The 10,000-nt window shown below is 32.0% G+C and overlaps 1 protein-coding gene and 1 long non-coding RNA gene across 2 annotated transcripts in view; one reads left to right on the plus strand and one right to left on the minus strand.

Moving 5' to 3' along the window:
• LOC135221452 (uncharacterized) overlaps window positions 1-9,375 on the plus strand; it is a 20,788-nt gene extending 11,413 nt beyond the window's left edge. Inside the window, exon 3 of the long non-coding RNA XR_010315965.1 lies at window positions 9,344-9,375. This is a non-coding gene — a long non-coding RNA (uncharacterized LOC135221452). The remainder of the gene's footprint in view (window positions 1-9,343) is intronic.
• Window positions 1-10,000, minus strand: part of LOC135220664 (glutamate receptor 1-like) — a gene marked incomplete in the record, with an annotated part of 281,584 nt that overhangs the window by 83,239 nt on the left and 188,345 nt on the right.

Here is a 10,000-nt window from a genome sequence, read left to right on the forward strand (position 1 = left end):
CCTTTCCTGAAGAGAAAATAACGCAAACACACGCATATGTATGTAGGTGGATTTGGAATATGCTTAAAGAAATAATCAGGAACACACTTTCAAATAAGATTGTAATCCTAGTATCCATTTTGAAAACATTGACAGAATTTTGAGTTTTTTTATTAAAAAAGTTTAATCCTATTTACACACGAATACAGCGAAAAGATTAAAACTCTTCTATATAAAATCTGGAGAAACTTTTGTCCAGTAGGTGTGCTGAATTAGGCCTAATCTTTACAGAAAACAATGGGCATTCTTCTTCGAAAGGAAACTATGTTTTTTTCTTTTTTTCTATGTGGAAGTTGACCTTAAGTAACGGAAATCAAAAGAATGGAAAAGGCCAACAAGGTTTTCCAGTTATCTGAACGTTCATTAAGTTCAGACCGTGAAGTTGTCTACAAACCGAAAGAATTTAGGTCCAGTATTTCACAATTAATTTCACCTTCAAAGCTGTTATTCGAGTAATCCCTTGATAGAGTAATGATGAAGAGGATAAAGAACGGCGATATTCATGAAATATCTTTTAATTTTACGCCATTAAGAACTTTTCTTTTAACAACTAGCACGGGTCTATTCGACATACGGTGCGAGTTAGGATTTTTATTAATGCCTTATCGAACTTGAAAAGATAGATCTAGATTTCAGCAATTTTCCAAGACCCCAAAATAAATACGTTTATGTCTTTTCAGTTTGTTTTAAATCTTTTCAAATTACAATTAAACCTTATCTTCGCAATGATGGCTCTAGTACAGATATGAGTATCAATAAGAGTAAAAGATCCGTTTCGGGAGACATTAGAATAATGAAAGGGAAAGATCATTCTTTTGCTCAGAACTTGCTTGTGAGGATTCATAAATGAGTACATTTAAAATTCTTTCTTTTCAAGCACAATTCATGCATAAATGAATGATGATTAATATCTAACTTAAGGACCATTGCTCACGTGAAACTACCAATGTCTGTTTCGTTTATTTTTAATGCCGCCTTAATCGAAGATTCACGAGTCTCAGTTTTAAAAGATTTGGTTAAATTAAATTTGTTAATAGTTAAAGAGAAACATACAAATAAGAGATCGCCGATTTAAGCAGACACGACGGGAGAGACAGAGTGAGAGCCAGAAAACATCTTCATACATAATAATACAGTTATATGTAGAACTCAGCATTTTATCATGGTTCGATAGCAATATCAGGAACTCATTTCTCTTTTTAATCTTCTTGCTTTGAAGACCGGTAGCTGCCAATACTCTCACCTTATTCCCCCTGACCATTTGTTTTAGCGGGAGAGTTAACGAGTCTATTTTTCGGGGAATTATTGATATGAGCTGTTGGGTTTTAGTCTGATTACAAATACTAACAAAAATATGTTGCTACCCACTTTATAGGCTGACTTCTTCAGCATATGAATTATCGTTCTCTTCTCAGTGCGTTATCAAATTAAATGAACAATAAAACTAGTTTGACGGAGGAAGAATAATGAAGGGAGAGGGAAAGAGCACCTCCCCTCAGGCTATTAACTATGGCTTCAATGTTGAAGTTTCCCGACGGAAAGAATCTCCATTCGTCAAGATAATGATTCTTCACAGCGACGAGAAACAGACAAGATGGTATATAAGATGGACGAGGGAGTTGTTTGGAAGAAAGGATTATCTAAGATTGCTTTGCCTCACATTTTGGAAGTAGACACTTGCCTAGGTCGAGAGATAATAATCAAGAATAAATATCAATTAACATTTGAGAAGAGAAATGGTTGACCTACAAAGGTATTGTTTTTACTCTGTGCGTTGCCTCTTCTGCTTTCTAAATCTGCCTAGCAGGACGCGATGAAAATTGCAAAGAACCTAAAGGTGAACAAAGTCTCCTTTTGATTTTTCGCTGACTTGACCTAACCTTTGGATTTATTTACAGATTTAAAATTATGGACGGCTCAAAGTTTGCTGTTAAGAACAGGTACTTATGACAGTCTAACTACACACAATGGTACATTGAAATCATTCACAAACTGCTTCGGTACATCTACCAAATATTCACTTTGACTTTTATTTAAAAGCAGGTGATACAGTGACAAGCGCATGAACCTGTTAATTTCAGTATAGACCTAACTAATAATTATAGGATTTTAATCTGAGAGGAAATGAGGTGTAATGAACTTTGCTTTTTATTTGATATCCATCCGGGAAGGAAAAAATGAGGTCAGATGCAGAGTTTTTCTCTTAGCAGTTACAGATAATTTCCCTGAATGAAAAAATTTGGACACATATTCCCAAAACGTTAGTGTCATTTTCTTTTGTTGTTTTTTGATTAAGCTGACCTTATGCCAGCACAGGCCCTTGCTCATAGAGTAGCCAGTAACGTTAGTGTCATAAATAAGTCTCGGTAGTGTAAAACTAGTAATGATCAAGATCTAGATACACCCCTGTGTAAGTTACATGCCACCCATTTTGTTATTAGTTAAGGGTGTTAATGGGATTTTATCATTTGACCAATCTTGAATTGCAATTTTCTGCTTGGAAGTGTTTCATCGATGTTGCTCATGAAAGATTCTAAGTATGAAACAATACTTGTGGTATTTGTTAAGTTAGTGGAAAAACCTGTCAAATAATAAGGAAAGCCTCATTACAGACAATTATAGCTTCTGTTAAATTTTTCCTGGAATCATTAACTGTGGTGATACACTAAAAAAATACCAGTACATTGCAACTATATCTCCAGCAGCTCCTTAACTTATTGCCATTCAACTGCGTAATATTACAGCCAAATCTATATATATATATATATATATATATATATATATATATATATATATATATATATATATATATATATATATAGTATATATATATATATATATATATTATATATATATATATATATATATATATATATATATATTTTATCTACATATATATATATATATATACTATATATATATATATATATATATATATATATATATATATATATATATATGTAGATATATATATATATATATATATATATATATATATATATATATATATATATATATATATATATATATATTATACAGCTAAAAGAAGGTTCTAATTTGGAATGCCATGCTAGGTACAAAATAAGAGAGATTCGGCATCTTTAAGTAAACATTTCACGAATGTTTTGAAGTATCCATGTAACAAGCAAACATTTTCATCGTTATTCGAACTCTGAAAAGTACGTTAAGAACGTTCTGTTTTGAGGCCCCATGCATTGATTAGTAAGCACACCACCATCTTGTCAAACACACTGTTTCGCAGTACGTAGACATAGAAATACTTCACATGACATTAGGAAGCAATGCAACGGATATTTTTTTTATATTCTCTTGATTATTAAACCAATGTTTACGAGCTTTAGATACAGACCAGTTGAACAGAGCCTTATGAAACTTGACACCGTATCCTCTGTACAAAACATATACTTTTAAAGTTCTTACAAGGCAGGCACGTGACAATAAAACAAAAAAAAATTATTGATTTTTCTCTAAACCAAAAAATGTCTTCTTGCAAACGGATATTCCCAAGTTGGTAACCAATGAAAGTTGTTATATTTGATATATACTTTGCGGCCCGATTTCATTTACATTGATACGTAAAAGAATAAACTCATTAGCATACACACACACACACACACACCCACACACACATATATATATATATATATATATATATATATATATATATATATATATATATATATATATATATATGTGTGTGTGTGTGTGTGTGTGTGTGTGTGTATAAGCATTTCTAAATTTAAAGATGAATGAATAACAGAAAGAAACCATTCACGAGGGTAGAACCATACCCTAAAAGAACTTTTCAGCTTATTCTGAGAAATTTCATATTTCTCAAGAATATAATTTCCAGAATAATGATAACAAGAGTAGATAAAGTAATGTGAAGGCCTTTGAAAAGGCAATTTTCAACAGAGCTAGCAAAATCTTTACTTACAACATACAGGGTAACATGAAAAATTGTATCATTTGGGTTGACACATAACTTATAAATATAGTGATTTCTTTAGGGTGTTCTGAAGAAGTTATTTTCTGTTAAAACCACTTCCCAGTATAGCCATACCACATGACAATGACGTCATTCTATACTGGTAGCATCAGGTAACCATAGCGACTATCAACATCATGCGCGCACACACACACACACACATTCTGGAGAAAAATATTTTAAGTTCTCAGCAAAATCATTCCACAATCAATGATTAACCAGATGTTATCCAAAATTCTAACACGCATATACACACATTATATATATATATATATATATATATATATATATATATATATATATATATATATATATATATATATATATCCTTTAATATCCAATCCGCTCTACTTCAGAATTAATATATCTTCATATATGTTAACCGAAGGGGAAATTTTTTTTAGTTGATAATAATTTCGTCCTCTCATGGATTCGAACCAGCGGACAGAGGACAAATCCGAACTTCAGTGACGTCACCGTTGGCCGAGTCGGTAAGATCACTGAAGTCCTGATTTCTCCTCTGTCCGATGGTTCGAATCCACGAGAGAACGAAATCATTATCAACTAAAAAAATGCCCCTTCGGATAACATATATGAAAATATATTCATTCCGAGGTAGAGCGAATTGGATATTAAGAGACATTTGTAGCTTAATGCATGTATATGGATCACGGTGATGTGATAAAAAAATCATATATTTGTGTGTATGTATCTCTTATGTATGTATATATACATGGTGAATAAATTTTTTAACAGCCGAGAAAACAAAACTGTTTGTCTATACACGTAAGCTATCATGTGCAGAGGAAAATTTCAGAACATCTCATGTAAGTTCAACTTCAATTTGTCGAAGACGAATATGGAAGGACTTGCCAGCGTCGAGATGAGGTTTAAAGTCGGGGAAAAAAATGGAAATGTATTTGAAGAATTTTCATTACATGCCTCCTGAACTTCACGAATGCGTCTCCATTATATCAGATTTCGCACACACCGAATTTGTTGGGTAAATAGAAATATGCTTTTATTTACTGTCTAATGGTCTTGGTTCTCGGTTAAAGGAAATGATGTGGCCTCTTTAGGAGGGCGATTCCAGGAATACATACTTTGGGCGAGTTCACTTAATGAGAAATCCTTGCAACAGTTTACATCTTAAATAGATCTAGAAACAAACCCTTCAGAGCAATGACTCTTCTTAAAGAGCCGATCTGACCTAGTTAAGTTGTCCGAAGCAGTTTGATTATTATACCAGTGGAATAATACTGAAAAGCTAAAAACTACAGAACATTCCGCATTCTGAATCCTTCACGTCAGATATCTGTTCTGTGAGACTTTTGCATCATTGTATATATTGTTATCACACATATCTTTGAAAATTAGCCAGAAAAACCTGAAGTTTGGCATTTATATTTAGGTTGATAAGAAAAACACCGTAGGTTTAGCGCAACCCCACTAAGATATTGATAGAATGTTCGGGATTTTGTTCATCTATATCTATGGTAATGAATATTAACTGGGTTTCTTGTTTATCGGAAATACGAGTATTTCCATTTTCATAAGTTTCTTACCATGCAAATCTAGAATATTATCGCTTCTGCTTAAAAAAACAAATTACAGGATGGAAGACATAAAATCTATATTTCATTGATTATATAAATTCTTTTCTTTCTATAATATACCACTTTTTCTACATATTCATTATTTTACATCATTAAAACGCTGTTAACTCACAAGGAGAACATTTCAGAAGTAGCAGAAAGCTACTGTTGCTTTATAAACAGAGAGATCGAAGAGTGTTACACTTGTGAAGAATGTGCCGTTGGAAAACAATGCTTTTAGATTCATTGCAATTAGCGACAGGTACCATCAACAGCTCTGCCAATACGCGTCTGTTTGGTTGTGAGATTGGAGCCTATTTATGTGGGCAGACGTCGATGTTAAGATCACACCCTTTTTCTATTTAAAATGGTTTTGGGAAAAAAATATACTTCATTATTTCTATTCAGAGTATCCTTATTACTACTGTTAGTTACAAATCTAATCCACTATCTCGTAAGTTTTATTTCTGTGAACGTAATACAGGCATGAAATTGCTTTGTTCTCTTTGGTTCCATTTACTCGAAGTTGAGAAACATGGAATGATTACTCAATGGCAAGATTTTATGATGCAGATCTGTGAATGACTAATTCTCTCATGCAGGCTATTGCATTTGAATATACCCCTAAGGGATCCTAAGGAGAAGGAAAGGTTTCTCTTGTCTCCCTGAACACCTAACTACTGAGGAAGATTTGGCCCTGGTCTTTCCTTCATCGTTGTTGTTGTATATCCTAAAGATCCTCCCCATCATACAGGAAGAAACGTTATACTATTTAACACAAGATCCCATCCTCGGCTGCTGGAAACCACACATTCACGAGCATCCTTTCCATTCAGTCGACCATTCCTCTTCCATTAGTTTCATTGCGCTAACGACACGCTGTCAACAATGTATTTTCTGCCTTTCTACGCTGACAAGACTAATCTGAGGAGATGAGATGGCAGGGGAGAAGGGGATCGGTGGTTGAGCAGGAGGAAAAATAACAGCGGCAAGAAGTTGTCTAAGGTGGAAAATGCGAAGGAGGTCGACATAACGAACGATGTTGCCCGAAGTTAAAGGCTAAAATATATAATACGGACTGGAAGAAAAAGTGAGGGCGAAGTCAAATTTAATGATAAATAGATAATCTAATGTTACCGGAAGTTGTGAAATATATATATATATATATATATATATATATATATATATATATATATATATATATATATATATATATATAGATATTATATATATTACAAGATGACCACGAAACTCAGATCACGAAGACGAAATTTGTTTAGCTTCCGAAGAGACTGTCTCCCTTCCTCTTCCTGTATTCTGAAGATGTAGGTCCCTTCGTAAGCTAAATAAATTTCTTGTTCGTGCTTTGTGGATTTTACTTTGCCTTTCATGCTCATAAGATATATGTATGAAATACATTACACAATTGCCGTTACTGGTGTTAGCAATGATTTTAGTTGCAGTGAGCCTTCAGAGCTTGATATGAAAAGAGAATAAATCATTTGTCAAAATGTTTTTTCAAATGTTAAAATAAACCATTTCTTATCTCTCATGTATAGAATAATTTGTAAAAGAAAGTAGTCCTCGACCTGAGCCCTGACAAAAAGGCAGACTTGAGGATCATCCGTCGATAAAGCTTGACGACAGTTTTGCTGAAGAAAAACAGCACCATATGAGAAAGTAGTCGAAACAATTTGGTTTAGATTTGCGTATCCAGAGGGGATTGGCGAGTCCCTTGATTTCTCTTATTTGACCGTGGTTCGATCATCTTAAGGACGGTGTGCTTTGCAATGCAATAAATGACACCCATTTATTGTTTAAAAAAACAATCCTTCTAACTTTTTAGCAGATTTCATAAACAACGCTACTGAGTTCAAGAAATTAAGTATATCATAGTTTAACCAGACCACTGACCTGATTAACCCCTCCCCTAAGGCTGGCTCGAAGGATTAGATATTTTTACGTGGCTAGGAACCAATTGGTTACTTTGCAAAGGGACGTACAGCTTATTGTGGGATCCGAACCGAGATATGAATTTCTAGTCACTGGAAATAAATTCCTCTGATTCTGCCTTGGCAGAGCGGAGAAGCGAACTCAGACTACCGAATTAGTAGGCGAGAACATAACCCACTCGTCCACCGAGAAACTCTGAGTTCAAGAAAAGAGATAAAAATTCAATAATGAAAAGGACTGTGTACTGAGAAATAAAGTAAAGGAATCTACGATATAATTTTAAAGAAAACATATGAAATTGAGGGCGCGCTTTCACGTTTATGTACAAAAATAAGGAGCGTAAACCGAATAAAATTAGGAGGAAATGTAAAAATAAATATTTACTGAGAAAAATTCTCTGTACCTCCGCTAATGTTACATATGTCAGATAACAGATCATTAGTTTCCCAGGGGACAAGATACGTCAATTATTTCTTCAGTTGGGTATCACTTATCATAAGAACAACTTCCTTTATGGGAACGCTCGTATTTTAAAAGTGAATCGAATTTCTTTCTTTCTTTCTTTCTCTATCTGTCTTCCTTCTTTTTTTTTTTTAGCTGTCTGTTGCCTGTCTTTCTGTCTGTCTCTTCATTAATTCTACTTAATTCGACACCGTCTGATATACTTCCGTGGAATTATTTTTCTAACATCCAATGTCTAAATTAAGTCTTGATGGTAAATATATATTTATCTGTACATGTGAAAGCAGTCTATTAAAAGTTATTCTATTTGTATTATTAGAAAGAGTAATAACAAAACAATGGTGATAAAAACACTAAAAGAAGCTTATTCTTTTATTGATAATTTCAACGGCAGACTTTCAGAAACTAAGAATATCAAGTTAACTTTGAATCCGTGTCTACTTGTGTCAAGCCATGTTAGTCAATGGCCCATGTTTATGTGAACAAGGTTAACTTAATGTTAACCTAACCTAACGTTGTTTCTTCACACATACTCCTTACAAATAACAATGAAAAATTCTCCTACGTTTCATGCATTTGGGTCGCTTTTCTTGATTTACAAACCATGTTCAGTAGAAAGAAAATAGTCAGTTGTTAGTCATTTGTTATTTAAACATTCTGGAAAAATAAAGTAAAATAAATAGATTACTAATTTAATAAGCATTAATCATTTTTAAGTGTACGACTAAGATATAAGACAGTAGTTACCTCTGTAAAAGATATAACAAAAACGATTTTGGAGTTCTTTTTCATCGTTTATTTTCAGTATCTTCTTTTCCACATTTCTTTTATTTAAAACTGAAAATCATTATATTTGTAACAATAAAACGCGTTGCCCTTTCAAATTCAATACACTCATAGGACGCTGTCTTTTAACATTTTACGTTTGTAAGTCATCCTTGTTGATATTATATATATTATATAATATATATATATATATATATATATATATATATATATATATATATATATATATATATATATAATATATATAATATATATATATATATATATATATATATATATATATATATATATATATATATATATATATATATATATATATATATATATATATATATATATATATATATATATATATATTTTTTTTTTTTTTTTTTTTTTTTTTGGAAAATGGCCAAATCAGTATTAGTGTCTTTTAAGTGGCTGTTGTCCCAAAGGTACTTGGATCCTTTTCATACTTCAGTCCTCCCTGTCTAATCGTCGTAAAATTTGTGCATTTCAGGCTCCATTCCAGTCTTCTCGTCAGTTCGTAAGGTATGTGATAATTACATTTCATTCTCTATCGTTTCTAACATGATGCTGCAATCTTATGTATTTTTTGGCAAATACTCAGTACTTTTGTCAATATTTCCTTCCCTCAAGTGTTTTCATTTTGTCAATGTAAAATTATGTTCATCCTGTAACCAAAGTAAAATGAAAAAAATATAACACAAACACACGCATGCGCGCGCAAGAAAAAAAAGGGACATACAAAAATTTATTAATGATATATTATTTTTGTTTGGAAGACTATTGGACATTCATATTGAAACGTAGTAATATATTCCACACACAGTATCACAAAATGTTCCCCATACTCACTTTAAAAATGTATATACGTGTATATATATATAATATATATATATATATATATATATATATATATATATATATATACATATTTTAATACATATATATATATATATATATTTATTTCTATATCATAATTATATATCTATATATATATAATATATTATATATATATAATATATATATCTATATATATATCTATATATATATATAGAGAGAGAATAGAGAGAGAAAGGAGAGGAGAGAGGAGAGAGAGAGAGAGAGAGAGAGCGAGAGGTCATAATGACAATCGTTTAAACAAAGGAAAAAA

The sequence above is a fragment of the Macrobrachium nipponense genome, chromosome 2, assembly GCF_015104395.2.
Source record: "Macrobrachium nipponense isolate FS-2020 chromosome 2, ASM1510439v2, whole genome shotgun sequence".
Lineage (NCBI taxonomy): Eukaryota > Metazoa > Arthropoda > Malacostraca > Decapoda > Palaemonidae > Macrobrachium > Macrobrachium nipponense.